Raw genomic sequence first — 19,445 nt, 5'->3', positions numbered from 1 at the left:
GAATCAAACTCATGTCCTCTAAATATAAGAGTAAAGAACTTTTCTTCGTAAAGTGAAGTTGTGATATGATGATGGACAAGTTATACCAAACACTGAGATTATTTGTTTTAGAAAATGTACCAAAGTTACAGGAGTATCTCATCTTGTTGTTGATTAAATTGGTTTTTTGCCCTAATTGCTCCTAGATTAAACCGACCTAATTCAACCATTAGAATCGGGGCGTATTATCTGGGGCCCACTGTGACGGGGACCTATTGAGACGGGACCTTTATGACGAGGAACTATTGAGACGGGACCTTTATGACGAGGAACTATTGAGACGGGGACTTTATGACGGGGACCTATTGAGACGGGACCTTTATGAGACGGGACCTTTATGACGAGGAACTATTGAGACGGGACCTTTATGACGAGGAACTATTGAGACGGGGACTTTATGACGGGGACCTATTCAGACGGGACCTTTATGACGAGGACCTATTCAGACGGGACCTTTATGACGAGGAACTATTGAGACGGGGACTTTATGACGGGGACCGACGGGACCTATTATGACGGGGACCTATTCAGACGGGACCTTTATGACGAGGACCTATTCAGACGGGACCTTTATGACGAGGAACTATTGAGACGGGGACTTTATGACGGGGACCTATTGAGACGGGACCTTTATGACGAGAACCTATTCAGACGGGACCTTTATGACAGGAACTATTGAGACGGATAACGATGAGAAGGGGAGTGAGTAAGATCAGATAGATCCCATGATTCCTTCTACCTTGTTTATGTCGCAAGAGTTTGGTAAAAACTGCCTTTTATATATTGTGGAATAAGCCTGATGTCTTTGATTTCATACAGAGAAATGTTCAGTGTTTTGAGGGAGGTCGTAGCGAAACACGACGACCAAACAATAATAATAATAATTGAGCAAAACTTCCATGCAGGTTTACAATTGGATAGGCATGTATATAAACTATGCAGGTATACAGTTCGTGAATGTAGGTACTGTAGGTATACAGTGTGCGTAGGCCGTGGGAGTAGGCCTATGGTGTATACTTTATATACGAGTTGTGTATATACTGGACGATGCTCCCGAGACTCATTCCTTTAGAGGATAATTCAGTTTCATTTCTCTCATTTGTAGTCAGAGAACACGGAGCTAATGACATTACATCTTGGACTATTTGTTGTTTTCCCTGAAGGTGTCTAGCTGTAAACACTGCCAGTGGGCTACACAACTGTTTCAACGTCAAATCAACACTGAAATCACGTTAGGACCTTATTTCAACATTGATTCAACGATGAAACGATTTCGATTGTCCGGTGGTAGTGGAACAAATTTGTTGTGTTTGCTTAATTACAAAAGAAAATATTGCAGTTTATGTATCTCTGACACCAAGAGTTATATATATATTACCATTTAGAACATCTTTTCCCTCTCGTTTTGTAGAAGCTAAGATGCAATATTTTAATATTCTGTAAATTCGGTGATGTAAAAATTTTCACGTGTGACGAAATTGTGTTCCAATACCAGTTTTCTTCCACTTCAGGTGTTGACTCATACAGCCTCGTACACTCACTGCTGAAGCTCTCACAGTTCTATTGTGTGATGCTCTCTGGCTGTCTGTCTTCTGCCCTAATATTAATAGTTCAGCTCTGTGTGTGTGTGTGTGTGTTTACGTTGACATATTAATGTGAAATTCTCAATCACAGTTTTTTATTCTCCCAACCTACCCACCCGCCCACTTACCCACACACTTAACTTCATACAAGACTTAACCCAGAATGTGTCTTCCCGCCAGCTTCCTAAGACATATTTTGTAAAACTAAACTCCCATGACAAAGAAGCACTCCTACAGCACAACCAACAACATGGAGTGCGACGTTATCACTCCCGCCTCGAGCTCAGGTGGAAGAGAAGATTGAAATACTCGAGAGAAAGAAAAAGTATTATAGTCCCTTTATAATATCAAATACTCCTCTAACTCTACGAGGATGACGAGTGAAGGCATTAAGGATTATAGCTTAAATTATCATCCTTAGATAACTATAACTTAAACTGAAACTGAAATCATTATCCTCAATAAGTCTAGTAATCTCTATTAGTTTTCCTGTATCATAACGCGCCAACAGTTCAAAACATCGACTTCAATATCTTCAAGCTGTTTCTACAAGACAAATCTTCTGTAAATCGACTTAACAGTGCAATTGTTCTCGCCTTTTCGTGTTCCATCCGCTCTCCAGGAACGATATATAATGCTTGTAACTTTAAATTTATGTATCTGATCTTTCTTTCCCTCCCACCAACACGATTTATGCCAGGAGAGCACAGCGGGAGGCGTAGCAAACGACAGCAACACCACACGACCCCTCAACACACTGTCACACGCAACCTAACAGAATTTAGCTCTTAGAACACACCACTGTACGCATACAATACACTGCACATTCAACTTACCGTCATAACAAGGGTACAATTTTTAGCATCAACATATACCAACACACACACACACACACACGGAACACTCCTCAACACAAGCAACACACACTCCTCAACACCAGCAACACGTCAACACTCCTGGGGTCCCTTAAAAAGCACCTCGTCACCTCTGTACGTGGGTTTAACTTGTTGACGCAGAAGGTAATGACAAATTAGCCAGAACAAAATATATTCTTTCTAGTAAACATAGCTCGTGGCCGCACCCTGGTCATAGTCAAGACATATTCATTTCTTAATTACAAAGCTTCAAAATAAGTTTAAACTGACAGAGAGCTCGCGGGGTATAATGAGTGGTGGTGAACGCTCGTAGGTGTCCCCAGGTGTGTCGTAGTTATTAAATCTAAAATAAAATACATTAACCTTCCACACAGGTAAGCAAAATATGTCATCGAACAAACACATTTTCAAACACACACACACACACGTAGGCGTTAAAAATTTCACCAGATTCAGTCAAAAGATTTTTAAATATTTGTGTTGTGGATAATGTTTACAAAGCATAACAAGAGTCATTGACCCACCATTGGCTAACGGAGACTTAATACGGTAGATATATTGTTTAATATATCGTGTGTTGTTGATGTAGCCTTCCCTTCTCCCCTCTGGCAGCCTGAGATGATTGGTGAGGCCAGTTTTATGTATTCCATCCCGACGTAGAACAGCGAGGGATATAATGTTAGTCCGCCGCCCGTAAGGCTTCAGCTCAGGTCAACCAAATAACAACTAATTTCTGATGCCGATTTTTCATTGGTGATCATAAACACTTTAACAGAAATGCCAACCAAAACCGGGTTATTAATTTATATAATTACCTGTTTGTTTAATTGTTTGTAATTCGGACTGTTTTACACATAATACCATGATCCATTATCCTTCTTGAGTTAGTCCTTAAAAAAAAATCACACAATTCATAGAAAACGAAATCCATTTTCTATAAAAGAATATATATTAAATGATAACAATGTGAAACGAAAACTGACGCTTTTCAGAAACTGGAGTGTAAGAATGTGCAGATATATCGAGGAGAGAGAGAGTGATTAAACTGTTGACAGAATTTAGAGTCAAAAGGTCCTTAAAGGATATCCCGAACACTGAAGGATTAGGCAGAACACACAACAGAAAATGGGAGAGAGAGAGAGGGGGAAGGGTTGTCACGGCTACAAATAGTGTGTCGAATGTTAATTTGCACATAACATCTTTTTTTTTCAGCTGCGTTTGTTAAATCTGAATATCAGTCCTGGTTGACTTACTGAGTGATTGACTGATCGACTGATTGACTGCATGACTGGTATACGTACTGACTGACTTTGTATAATGAATGACTTATATTTCAAATAAACTTCGAGAGAAATATAATCGGGATAAAACAGTAGAATGGAACATATATTTTGGATTAAAATTATGGTAGGTTTGGTTAAGTCAAGTTAGCCTGGGTTAGTGGGTTAAGTTGGTGGATAATTAAGGGGATTATTTAGTCTTACTAGAGATAGATTATAAAGGAAATCAAAAGGGAAAATGAGGAGGAAATGATAATATAAAATCTTGAAAACAAAATAAAAATACCCATTATTATTTTTATTAAAGTATATAATTAAAAACAAGATACATTAGTTTGGCCAAAAGTCAATTGTATTTTAATGTTTATAGGAGGATTATCACGATTCAACATGATTTAATATATATCCCTTGAGCATGATGGTATCGTTAAAGTCTTAGATGGCAAATTCCTCCCAGAATTCATGTCAGCTAGCTGTCAGCCGCGCCTCTTAAACTGACATTTTATGGGGGACTCTAAACTTTCCTTACCTATTATATGTGAGGGTTCAGCAGATTAAGCTTATGTACGCAAATACTACACAGCTTATATAGGTTATCAACGCTGCTTTACTACATACGAACATTTCCACCCAGCTTAGTTACGTTGAGTGTATAAGGTATATTCTTTTCCGAATCTATTTTTGTGAACTGATAGAACTACGATTATTCCCATGATGACGCTAATAAGTTTTGAAGACAACAGAGGGGGTTAAAAAGAAGAATGTGTTGAATTATATATCAATATTAGGGTGAAGAACGTTGATGGAGAGGGAGAGGAATAGAATGATGGATACAGTTTGGAAGAATCATCAATATTAACGAGTAATGGGATTCATAACTTAAGCTGAGAGATTGTTTAGATCTTGGTGAGGAGGAGATAGTTGAGGAGAAACTAAACGAAAATTAGAGAAATAGAGAGAAAAAGTTATAGGAAGAAAACAAGAGAGAATAATGATAATGAGAGAAAGATAAAATGTAAGTTATAGGAAGAGAAAGAGAACGGATAATGGAGATAATGAGAGAGATAAAAAAAAAGATAGACAACGTGGAGGATATAGGAAGAGAACGAGAGAGAAAGAAAAATAAAAGAAAGAGAAAGTGTAAGATAGAGAGAAAATAAAGATAATGAGAGAAAGGGGAAGATAAAGTGTGAGCTAGAGAGAGAGAGAGAGAGAGAGAGAGAGAGAGAGAGAGAGAGAGAGAGAGAGAGAGAGTCATTCATTATGGGTGTGGTATAACAGGCGCCTCTTACAACCCTGTACATAGGCTAATGGCTCTAAAATTGCACAAATAATTCAGTAAACGACACTTTCCTATTCAGTATAGTTAAAATCTGGATCACAAGGATATATCGAAGCAGATGGTCACTGTGTACAAATGAGAAGCTCTATAAACTTCTATAGTAAGAGATCTTGGAGAATTGTAAGGAGTCTTTTGTAATATAGACCGCGTGTGTTTCTGGGTACATACTTCATTAAGGCGTGGGAGATGTTTTTTATAGCAAGGATTGGCGTCTTTATGTGGGTGGGAGAACTGTTATAAGATTAGACGAGAGACGAGGAGAGAATTGCTGCTCTTCAGTGGCTGTGCTGGCTCAAGTGATACTTCAGTCTAGGAGTAACTTGGATCTTGAGAAGGTTGTAAAAATATTGAGATTTTTTGTTTTACACGAAGGATCGAATTATGTTGCCTACAGCAGATCATTTTAAGATTGGCCCACCACCTTATTTCACGTAAAGATAACCTAACCTAACCTACCCTAACCTAACCTACCCTAACCTAACCTAACCTGACCGCCCAAGTAAAATTAGAGTGGTTTATCTTCAGGTGAATTAAGCTAGGGCATTTTTTTAATATTACCTGCAGCTTATTAAACGATAGAGGTTTTCTAAGGATGTAAGATAATTAAAATACTTCATTTGGTTGAAACTATAGAGTGATTTATTCTCGTTATCATGGTGTTTTAACTGGGTTCATATACAGTACATCAAGTACGTTAAAACTTTTACATGAAGAATCGTTATAAACACATATGATGAGTCTTGTTGCATCAAATAAGTACATACAATTGACCAAAAAATTACATATCTTCATGATGCAACACAACTACTCACCATTAAATGACAAAAACAAAACAATAAACTTCCTTCCTTGTGTTTTGTTGTTGTTTTGGCAATGAATACAGGAAAATATTTTCACATGTGCCTGATTATATGCTACGTGTGGCCATCATTCACGTCAACACACTCCCGGCAACAAAAACACGAAGACCAGTTCCGTATCCACACGTCATGAGGTGAGGTGGTGGTGGTGGTTTGGTGCACGCGAGGATAATGGCGTTGAATTGCCCCTTAATGTATGATTATGGGGGGGGGGGACCTTGTTTTGTTTATATCAATAGATGTATGTAGATGTAAAACAATGAATAACTGATCAAGATATTAAGGAAATTAAATATTCATCAAATATACCTTGAATAATAATAATAATAATAATAATAATACTAATAATAATAATAATAATAATAATAATAATAATAATAATAATAATAATAATAATAATAATAATAATAATAATAATAATAATAATAATAATAATAACATTGCTCTCGTGTTCTGCTAGTGGGGGTCAGCTGCCCTCAATCCGGCATTATTGCAAGAGATCAACCGTGCACTAAACTTTTGGCCTGGGAAATCAATTGCAATGTTGATAGAATGCACTGTAGCCTCATACTGTTAACGCCTGCTCTTGGGAAAATCAATCCTGTGATAATTTATGATGGACACTATCAATCTTTTTAATCGACTCGAGATTTAGTAACAGCAGATGACCTGAAGATTAAACACTCCAGCTTATTTCACCTGAAGATTAGGCACCCTAGGTTACTTATGTCAAACTGATATATACAAAATATTACATTCTTGATCGACTACAAGTTAATGATCTTTTAAGGGAATATTTCACACCAACCCAAAACTATTCCTCCCTCTAATGACTCCTCACTCGACCACACAAACAGTAAATTACGTGTTAATAAATTGTTCTCATCCACCCTGATATTTCCTATTGACTTCAGCGCCATTTGAGAGCCAGCGGTGACACCTGACTATATTATTATTATTTGATGTTGCTTCCATAACTTCAACTACTAGCGTCTTCAAGGATAGTTTATAAGTCCTAGTTACTATACAAGACAATAGGTTTTAAATAGTAATGAAAATAGTGTGTTTGCTATTGTTAAGTGCTGTATCAGTTTAATCGTCCAATATTGAGTTCTGATTAATTTTCCTTGGGAGGGTCATTCTTCACTTTGTTTATCCTTATTGCCTCTTCCATTTTCACGTCCACATCTTTCATTAATCTCTTTCCTCTGAGCTTTACTCCGCCCCTCATTAGTCTTGATAATGGTTGCCGTAAACTCTCTCATTCAAGTCATAATAAACAGATATCTCTCCTTTAGAATTTGGTAGTTAATGACTAATCTATTTACTAATCTACAATACCCTATTAAAACACTAATATCCCCCACCCACCCTCCTAACCCTACTCACGTTCTTCCAAGGTGTGTGTGTGTGGGTCCTATTCATGAGAGTCCCCCATTCTGAGGACAATCGATGCAAGTTCCGGGGCGAGTGTTTTGCTGTAACTCTCATGTAGTAGGCTTCGGCAGTCCAACTTTTGGTCGCTGTTGATACGAGTTCCTGCGTCTAGACCTGTTTGATTAGGAGTTTGCTCGTCAGAACACCAGAATAGTTCATTTCTGGGACAGCGTACACACCTCACTAGACAGGCACACGTGACTCATATCAAAGTGAACAGCGAATAATCTCGTCGCGTGACACAACTACCCACGCATGTATGTTCAGTGTCTCGCCAACCAACTCACATTAATCTAAAACTTTGAAAAAATAAAAGTGTATAAATTGCCATCAGCATGAATAGGACGGTTTAAATGTGTTATCTAGTCATTTTATCGAGACTAGTGTACGTCGTCGTGTCCTGGACGGTGTGATAGTGTCAGGTTGATGTGTAGTGCGTTGTTTGTCTCTCACGCATGTTGTTTATATCAGTCAGGCGTGTACCGTATCTGGTGTCTCATGTCCTTGTTGTGTGGATCAAGGAGACGTCCGCTACATAACATTAATGCCCTGCGTCAGCTCACAGGTTGACTCCTAACCTAACCTAACCAAACCAAGATATAGAAGATTATTCATGACAGCTCATTAGGTTAATCTTTTAATGATATGAAAGTTATAAAAAGAATCGGTAGTGAAGTAAAATGAGTAGAGGGAGGGAGTTATCATGACCAAGGGCGTCACGCAAAGACCCACATATACGGCCACACATATACGGCCACGCTTAATAATATATTTTTTTTTTTAAGATTTATAATAAAATTCATCGATTACGGACAAGAGCGTTAATATATATCTCTTGTGTGATATAACTTTTGCCCCGTCGGTAATTATAATGGCTGATCACTGACCCTTTATCGTGTATGCTGCAGAGACTTTTCTCCTCCGGCAGCACCGCCCTGGGAGGCTTCTTGTGTTAAGCTCCGTCCAGCTGCCATAAAAAAATAAACTCATAAAAAAATCCTTCCAGCAGTTGGTGAAGCTTCTGTGTAATCGACGGTTTGAAGAGCTCTTTAATAACGCATTACAGAAAAAAATCCAATGACAAAGATTCAACTAAAAAATAATAATCTCAGTCACCAGTCGGGTTTTTTTTGACTCTGTAAAGGAATTGTAATGTTTCAGAGTATCTAAACTTGTGCTGGACGCTTATTAACCCTGGTAGTTGAATTATTTAAATCATTAACATTATCGAGAATATTAATATCACATGGGTCACACAGGAGCCTTCAGGACAAACACGTTTATCAGAAGAGCGCAGTGACACGGTACTGTATCTCCACACGCACACACACTCCTCTCGCCTGCTTGAACACAATCCTTCAGAACAGAGATAATTTAGGATTTAGAATAATACCAACATCCGGGTCCTCCTCTTTCTCCTCTTGGTGTTCCGTAAACAAAAAATGTTAATGAACGAACTGTAACACCCTTTATATGTGTATGTATGTATGTATGTATGTATGTATGTATGTATGTATGTATGTATGTACAGTCACGGAAAAAATGTCCAATCAGTCCTCCGTCCCATTCATGAACCCTGAGACTCATGAACCTGTGAATCCGAGATATTACAGTGCGCCGTCTATGAACCTAACAAGGTATGATGTCTCGGATTAACAGGACTTTTTACCCTGACTGTACTTTGCGTATGTGGTGATTTAGCTGTAGTTCTTCCTGTAGTTTTCTGTAGTTTTTAAAAATACTTTTGTTCATATGCAGGCTAAGGCGGTACCTTTATGCTTGTAAGTAAATAAAATCTCAATATCGTTATGTGTATATGACCAGTTGACTAATTTGTGACGTGTATTAGTGTATCCCTGAGGACCGCGAGAATGGTGGTAGCTCTTGACCAGGACGGTATGTGCAGGTACCTGACATGTAGACCAGGTGTAGCCCAGGTATAGCGTAAACAAAAAGAGCTACTCACACTGAATCAAGGTAGCGAAGATATGTGTGTGTGTATGTGTGTGTCCTAAATCTAACTCAAACGCCTCTACAGGATAGTTGTTGTGGTTGAATGTGGGTGCGCCAAGTCCGTAGACTTGCTAGTGATAGATTATATCAATCGACATTTAATTATTATGCCAAAACTTTTCCAATTTCCTCAGAGACTCAATAGACTACATCAGATAATCATCGTAACAAATTTGAGAAGAAAAAAATACCGGTAATTTCTCTCAAGTCTTAGAGATAACACAGAAAGAGAGAACAATATCTTACTGTAATTAAAGAAAACCATAGATTAGCTCTGTATCTGATCTGAGAATTATAGGTGAGGTTATAGATCTTTTTAATTATAGATTCGGTGATGTGAAGTAATATTTCAGTGGCGCAAAATCAATGAGAAACCTGGAAGGAGAGAAAGAGAGATAAAGTCCTGGAACGAGACTCTAAGAGTGTCTAGAGAGGAAAGAATCCTGGAATGAGTCAGTGAGAATCCTGGAAAAAAAATACTCTATATTCCTGAAACAAGATAGTGTGATTCCTGGAACTAGAATCAGTGAAGACCTTGGAACTAAAGAGTATGATTCCTGGAACGAGTCAATGAAAGTCCTGGAACAAGAGTGTCAAAAGATACTCCTGGAAACGAGAGATTCAGAGTGAGTTCTGGAACGAAGGATATTTTTTTTTTTTACATTCTTTTTTTTTTTTCATTGTATAAAGCGTTAGGGGTTCGAGGAGAGTGACAAATGAAAGTGGAGAGGAGTAGAGAGGGATATATAGCCTCTGAGGTATCACACAGCTTTAAAGGAGAGAGGCAGAGACAGAGAGAGAGAGACAAATGGCCTGTCATGGAAGCTAGATTTTTAAAGGTTCGCAAATAAATTGTCCCCTCTTACCTGGCTACACCAAGACCCATCTACCTGCCTCTTTTATATCACGACACGAAGATAAAATGTTAAGATGTCGTCAAAATTACACGTCAAAATTACACTGAGACTCTACTAACTATTTAATTATCTTACCCACACTTAAAATGGCAAGTTTAGAAGTAGGAATATTTGTGATTCTTGTTCCAGTACAATTTTGAAAATTTTGCTTTGTATTTGATAATAATATACATTTGTTAATATCTAGGATTGCAAAATAAATATCTTGAGCTTAAGTGTATTTTGGTGTATATAACTTTATGGCTTCCTAAATAAAAAATAAACAATATGTGATTACCTTCAATATAGGAATGGAAATAATATAAGGATTAATAATATGCATAGAAAAATATACTGCAAAAATATGAAAAACCTTTCGGAAAAATAATTAAAATTTACTCTGCCAGAAGAAGAAGAAAGTTCAAAGTTTATCTTGGGACGGTACTTCCTTCCTACGGCGCCAGATGAAATTCTCAGGACGCGGCCTTGCACCAGTTTCCAAATTACTTTTAATCTTGAGATCTCGTATTCTAAGTGACCTCGACCAGACAAGAAAATTTCCCTGATACATGAGCCATCAAGGAGGAGAAGAATTTAATCATTGACCCTTTCGACTAAATTTAACCTACACATTTCAAAGCAATTAATTGTTCAAGGTATAAAGTGCTAGGTTAGGTGGGCCAGGTGCAGAGCTGAGACGACAAATTATATCCACCCATGAACTCTCCACCTCCTTTATTTATGAAGGACGGATCAAGGGAAGCACAAACATCAATAGAAGGAGGGAAAGAGAGAAAAACAAAAGTGAAGAAATAAAGCTACATGAAAGTTCTGAAATATCCTGTCGTAATAACACTTCACATTACCTCACCCTTCACAAAGTAATATATCACCACGTCCTCTCTCCTGTACAACACCTGGAAGCTTATTAAGAAAAAATAGAAAATCCAAGACCTTTCATGAGAATACTGAAGAAGACTTGAAAGAAGGGAAACTACCAGGAAATACCGAAAATTGGAGATAATAAAAGAGGCAAGAAATATAATCAATGAGTTAATGAGACTCTTTAAGATGTAAAGACTCAAGATTGCTGAAGCTGTCACCTTGACTACACCTGTGAAGACTATGTCAGACAATTTTATTACGATACATCAGTAGACTAAGAATGATATAGGAATAAGCATTGTTACATCAGGTCTTGTACAAAGTAATGGTCGGGCCTACGGAAGAGGGTGAAGGTGTGGGTGGTGGTGGTGCTTCTCCCAAGGTGTCACACAAGATCTGAACTAAACACAACATTCCCTTTCTATCTCTTAATGCATTTCTGTTCCTCCTAAGTGTTGTTGTTACTTGTTTTCTCTGTTTTAATTGTCGGGTTATTAACGACCGTTCAGTAATTATTCGTTTCTAAGATTGACAATAAATAACTTTTGTGAACTTAAAAAAGAAGTCCAATTGAAGAAGGAACAATTGAGAGTTCTCCAGCCACACTTACTACCATCTACCATTATATCAATCTGCCATGTACAATAAATTAAATATTCTTAATCATAATTATGTTGTATAGCTCTATTGTCTGCTGTTAAAGACGTAAGCAACTGAATGATAAAAATACAATATAACAATAATATATATTTGGACTATTCCATTTCTTCTCACTGTCAAGATATTACGAGAGGAAATTCTCAATTAACGATATGAATAGATCAATTTAAACCTGATAATGACGTCTTCAGACAGCTGTTAAGATCCCCCGGGGTGAGGAGAGAGGAGGCGGCCAACTTGTATGTGTCTAAAACATTCCATCATCGCCATCATCAGAAATTCACAGTTCAATATTCCAAATCTCTTTTCCATTTTAGAGTCGTGTGTATGAAATATTGTTACTATTGGAAACTGCTCAGGTTTATGGGGCTGAACATATATATCTATTTCTATTTATTTTTGTTTTCTGCTTTTACGAACGCGATCAAACGACTCGGCCTCAATATTAACTTAAAACCATTTCAATCACAATTTGGAGTCACCTAAACCCAAATATCAACCAAATGAAATGTAGTGATTGAAAGTAAACTTCATCCTGTCAGAAATCAAGAGTAAAAGTTTTCATCAAAATTCCTTTATGGTTGTGTGTCAGCGAGTGGTGGTGTAGGGCCTCGTGTGATGATGACGTTTCGTTCATTCCGTCGACTTGAAAACACTTGAATTAAATTACCTTATAAAATACATTACTTAGAGTGTTATGGACGTAATATTTCTACTCTTTGATTATACATCTTACAAGAGTATTATAAATATAAGTGAATGGTACTCTATTCGTTCGTTTGTCTTGATATTGTACTCGTGACTTTACGCTATCGCACTCCAGGTTATCGTACTCATGGGGTTAAATCATTGTACTCGAGGTGTTAGAATTTTGTACTCCATGTAATAAGTAATCGTATTGGTAGGGTTAAGTTATTGTAATCAAGGTGTTAAATATTCGTACTCAAGGGGATAAACCCTTATACTCAAGTAGTTATCATTGTACTCATGGGATTAAGCGATTGTACTCGAGGGGTCAAGTTAACGTATAAAAGGAATTAAGTCAACTTACTCGGGGGGTTAAGTCACCGTACTTCTGGCCATGAGACGGGCCATAAGTCGGTCCACCTACTGGCCATGAGGTGGGCCAACTACCATGAGGCGAGCCAACGACCATGAGGTGTATTAGGGATGGCAGAATCCCATTTGAGTCTACCGTTGACAGAGCCACACGAGTATACTGCTTCAATGCAAATCCCAGTTCCCTCCCCTTAACAATTTACTGCCGGGCTGGGGTGAACGTATCTCCCTATAATGGCATTGTAAGGAAAACAAACATAGGAAAGGCTCAGGAAAATGACTCGAGATTGGATTAGCTCACCCTCACCCAATCTGCTAATTATAGTCAACCATTCCCATTCTGTATTTTAAAAGTGAGAGCATAAATTATTGGTGTGTGTGTGTGTGTGTGTGTGTGTGTGTGTGTGTGTGTGTGCGTGTGCGTGTGCGTGTGTGTGTGTGTAACAAAATCAATTGGAGATAATAATCATAACATGAACTGTATTTACACTCGATAATTACATATCATGAATAATGGAAATGATCAAAGAATGTAATTGTACAACAGTCGTAAACATTACAAACAAGCAAAACTTAATTACATTTCTCAATCAATTGTTTATTGTAGGAACTAAAGACAACTGAACGATGCCAGACTAATTTTAACTCTCTGAAACGAATGAAACTCACTGAAAATTGTTCATATGGTTTTTGTCTTGAAATGAACAAATATTTCGTTCCAACTGTACATGATCACATCTCTTTAGGAACACAAACACGAATTATTCTAATACCTATTAAAACATACGAATTATTGCTACAAATTAGGCTTTAATCTTTAATGGGAATGAAAGCCGAAGTTTGTGTACCATCTTTAGGGATATGACTGAACTGGACTGATGTTGATTCCAGCAATATCACGAATGTCGACTTTTTAGAACACCAAATTAAATCATTCCAGTTATATCATCAGAATATTATTGTTGTTTTGCAGTGTTTTTGTGTTTCAACATCTTTTAATTTGTCTTAAGTTCTGCCTAGTGTTTCTGAAAATTGAGGTAATAATGTGTTGCAACAGGTGTGAGATATTACAGTACAGAACACTTGAGGAGTTTCTAGACAACATCCTACAGAACTTAGTAAAACATTAAATTCTTACTTTTTATATTACTGCGTATCATTAACTCAGTTCTTAAAGTAGTTATTCTGCAACAGATCAACGCATCAACAAACACAAACTAAGATATGTGCCTTTGTCAATCTGATACACGATAATCCGTAAAAATTACACACATGAGTTGATACTACACACCGAGACACTTAAATAAATTAGATAAATACGACTTTTGATCACCATTTAATTATTAACTTAACCTCACCTCACCTCACCTCACCTCACCTCACCTCACCTCACCTCACCTCACCTCACCTCACCTCACCTAAATCATGAAATAAATGTCTTCTTATAAATTAACCTTTCATACCTATATATTGACTAAATAATCAATATTAATCTCATCACTATTAACATCCACTAATTAAAATGTTAATACTCGTTTGGCCAACTCGTAATTATCTCTTAATGAATGTTTTGTTAAGTGAATTAAGTCATTAGTGTATATAGCATTAATTAGTGTATTGTGGGTAAGTAAATCACCACACACGCATCATTTAACAGCCACCCCAAACAAGAGATTTTAATTCGAATTTTTTTTTACCATGTGACTCAAAACATTCCTTAATTGTCACTCGTTATTATGTTAACTTCGCTCAGTATTGACTAACATTTTCAAGACAAATTTGGGTTGATATAAATAAGAATATTATTTGTTTCTTCCTTTTTTAATTTTTCTTCTTTCTTTCATTCACTCCTTCCCTTTTCCTTCCTTCCTTCCTTCCTTCCTTCCTTCCTTCTCCCTAACTGCTTGCCACTTTATCATCATCTCTTCCTGTTACGAGAGAGAAACTGACTGCGTGTGCGTGCGTGTGTGAGTACATAAGTGCGTGTGTTCCTGCGTGTGCTTGCAAGAGCCAGAAATCATAGCCTATCTCGAGGTCAGCAAGTGAGATGTATGACACACGATCTGTCAGATTGGTCCTCTCTCTCTCTCTCTCCTTGATATTTTCCTCTTAAGACGTCGTTGTTTCTGTATATAACCAGTAATTAATCTTTCAAGTTACACAAATTGGTTATACAAATATTTATACATACATACATACATACATACACATACATACATATACATACATACATACATACATACATACATACATACATACATACATACATAGGAGAATGAGAGGAGGGCGGTGAGCCAAGACCTGAAGCTGGCAGAGGAAACTATCTTCACGGTCCACTTCCTTACGCTAACTTTCCTCTTCCTGGTGTCAACAAAAGCAGATGGAGATTATACAATGTAACAACTCCCCCCACCACCCCACCCCCACCCCCCACCCCCACCCCCACCCCCTCCCCCTTACCGCTCGTGTTGTTAACTATAATTGGTCGTGACGGCTCAACAACCCTTGCAATTATTGGCTACTACAACGATCCTCTTGTATTTCGTTAATTTCCTCGAAAGTAGATGTATGAATGGCCGTGTTGAGTAATTTTGTTGATATATGTATTGTGTAGCTGTGCCCTTACCTTCTCGTTACCACAAGTTGTATTGATTGTATTTATAATAGTTGGAAGGGAAGCAATATCATAAAGGAAGGGCAATGTAAGTAAGAGCTAAATACTACATTAAATTAAATGGCTAATATGAGTTAAAAACATTGTAAATACACAATTATGTTAACTTTTATCGCCATTGGAGTTGAAATCCGATATAAGTAAATTGTCCTTTGTGACTGAATCTCGTCGTATGTCCTTTGATGTAGCTAGACCTTCATCAGCTCCTCACCAAGTTATCCTCCGCCTTGTAAGATTCCCTGTTATCACCTGGGCAGAATCTTGATATATTTACATGATATCAAGAAAATATAGGCCTATGGTTTAGTGGGTGATCAACTTAACAGACGGTGGTGTGATAAAAGACCCTGTAACAATATAATGTAAACACTGAAAGAAAACAATATATTCACTAATTTGTAAAGAGTAGATAGTAAACAAATTTTATAATGACCAAATAGTAAACATATTCATCACCGAACACAAGATTAATTAAACTATTCCAGCGTAGCGTTTACTCAACTATCCTCGTCTGCGAAACTTGTTGTAAAGCGACACACACACACACACTCCACGACCCACACTCCACGACCCACACCAGTTGATAAAAGAACCACCACAGCACCTGAAGACTTGAGGAAGGTTGTGTCTCTGTATAAGTCGATGGATTTTATTTAATTATAATATTTCTCTCCCTTCAGTAGTCCAAGGAAAGATAATATTAATTCCGGTTTGGAGGACAAGTGGGAGTCTTACGGCCATATTATTAAAAACAAAAACAAGGGTTAGTTCCACCATCCCCGGCCTCTGAAATAAAAAGTTAGAAAGTAGGTGTAAATATTCTAGCCTATTTGGACACTTATGTTATACAGTATTACCAAAACAAAATAGTATTGACTCATCACAGACTTAGCAGCAGTATAAGTCTCTGATAACCAAACATTCATAACCTAATGTAATGTAATTTAATGTGACTATAGAGTATTTGGTGAATTAATATTACTTGGGTTATTTTGTGTTATTTTGGGAGGTGGTCGTGGCAATTAGTTAAATTACTCACCTGACTTAATGTAATTCACCTGTTAACTCAGTCAGTATTTGAAGAACTTTTAGTATCGATTGCCTTTATATAATCGTTTTACATGTGTGCACAATAGATGTATGTATATGTATACTATAACAGGTTAAGTTACATTAGATTGCTAAAGCACATAGGTTCCTATATTGAGCTGAACATTACCGGAAATTAGTGAAATATCCAAGTCGTAACAGGGTAAACATTATCTTAGGATTGATGTATTATATTGAAACGCCTTTACATTTATATAATACGAGTGTTTAGTAAATACCCACTCTCTACCCACCATACAGGCTGCAATAAGTGTTTACCTCTGTGTATGTTCAGTCATGAGTGTAGCGGAAACTTAAAAAGGTTTGAAGGAAATCCCATTACGTGTGGTGGGGTGAACGAGGCAAGAACTAATTAGCAGGTAGAAGTGAGAGATAGAGATATGATGACAGTGTAGGCGAGCTTCCCTACACCAGGTAATGACAGGTAGGGGAATGAGACTCACACCTGTAGAAGGAGAGACACCTTACATGATTCGTCTTCCTTTCACCTGGATGGGACTCGTCTTGTTTATATTATAACAGGTAACTACAGAACAGGTAGATAATTAAGATCTAAGAAAAGGGAAAAACAACTTGATCACTATTGTTACTGATGTAGGTAGAAATAATGACGTATATTAAGAGCTTCTAAATCACTCTTACGTTAACATAAATCTTTACTATGTGTTCAGTGTTTGGTGTGAAGTTCTTGGGTCAATATATTATCACAAATACATTTTATTATTTAACTTGTATTGACAGATACGTTACACTTAACACACTACAAAACCTGTTAACACTATATATATATATTGACAGGTGTGTTACACTTATCTTAACACTACAACACCTGTTAACACTATATATTGACAGGTGTGCTACACTTAACACACTACAACACCTGTTAACAGTTTACAACTCTTTCTTGTGTTAATTAATTATTTTTATATCCTCAACACAATTAAAAACTTGACATATGAGAATAAAGGTCCTACATCAACTGTTATAGATTAAAACATTACAATTTGTATATAAATATTGAACCTTTTTACACAGATGTCACATTATATTTTATGCCGAAAGCAGATCATAATTACTGGATTTATTCAATGAGATAGGAAATTAAATGTTTAATTCAGGCATTGAACGTTTAAATTCAGGTAAAAAATGTACACAGAGAGAAAGAAGTACACAGTGAGAAATATATGTATGTGTGAAGCATACCCGCATACAACAGAAAAATCATATCTGTGTTAGGTTAGGTTAGGTTTTAATCTTCTAGACTTAAATGTGTAGAAATAATATTTATATATCATTTATCCCGAACGTAACAGCGAGACGACGACAACTCTACGGATACCACACCCCACGTTTCACTATCTTATCATCTCCGTCTATCCACCACATTCTTTGTTTTCTCTTCTCCTTCCTCCTGTTCTTCTTCAACCCCCTCTTCTCCTCCTCCTCCTCCTCCACGCCATACCCTCAATCATTCCACAATTTAATCCAGTGCTTGGTGGGAGATATGAAGGAAATACTTCAGCTCAGGTCTGTCGATGAGTGATGGTTGGCAGTCCAGTTCACCAAGACCTACCTTGCTCCTGCGGCCACACGCTGGTCGGCACGAGTCTCCAGTCACACTAAATCTTTCCAGTTCGAACTCTTTCAACATTGATTATCCCACGTCATTATAATCCAAGTGTACGGGTGTGGATGAAGGGGAATTTTACCCGGGGAAATATTTAAGAGATGATGAAAATATAATGTAATAAGTGGTCAAGGTTAAGGTTAGATTAGGTTAGGTTAGGTTAGGTTAGGTTAGGTTAGATTGAATTTAGACATTGAGATGGAAAATTGTCATAGGATTTTGTAGTTACTTGTTAGAGATTGATGGAGTTTAGGATATTTTTTTTATGTTTCTAAAATATAAGATATGAAAGACAATGGTTAGAATGTAAAGTAAATCACCCTCTGGAAACCCACCACCTAGAAGCAAAAACCCACCACCTAGAAACAAAAACCCACCACCTAGAAACAAAAACCCACCACCCAGAAAAAGAAACCACCCAGAAAAGAAACAAACCAAACTAGGAATAAAAACCCACCACATAGAAACAAAACCCACCACCTAGAAGTCAGAAAACCCACCACCTAGAAACAAAAAAACCCACCACCTAGAACAAAACCAAACTTCACCTAGAAACAAAACCCACCACCCAGGAACAAACTCCACCACCCTGGAACCAAGGTACACAAGCATTCTCCTCCCACAGTACCTCACACGCCCCAGCCACCGTCAAAATACCAAAGCCAAGATGAAACGCTTGTCCCACACCACCACAGAGCCAAGGAGAGATACGTAATGTGGAAATAAAGCAAGATGCTGCTTCTCCTGATTACACAATATCAATACACACACACACACACACTGGTCAATAATACTGTCAATACTGTCACACACACACACACACACACACACACACACACACACATCACACACACATCATCATCATCACGTCACACACATATACATATACATACCCCCACACACCATATATACACATACATATTGTTACATACCACCACACACACACATACTCTCACATACACTTACCTTCATACTCACACACACACACTCACACATACACACACATACACATTCTACACATCTGGCATATTCCTGTTTCTATTGTATATAAATGGCCCAATTTATCTCGGGGGAGGGGAAGGAGGTGTTTCAGTGTTGGATCTTA

The sequence above is a fragment of the Homarus americanus genome, unplaced genomic scaffold, assembly GCF_018991925.1.
Source record: "Homarus americanus isolate GMGI-L3 unplaced genomic scaffold, GMGI_Hamer_2.0 scaffold57980, whole genome shotgun sequence".
Classification (NCBI taxonomy): domain Eukaryota; kingdom Metazoa; phylum Arthropoda; class Malacostraca; order Decapoda; family Nephropidae; genus Homarus; species Homarus americanus.
The sequence above is the reverse complement of the archived record's forward strand: the minus strand, read 5'-3'. Positions refer to the sequence as shown.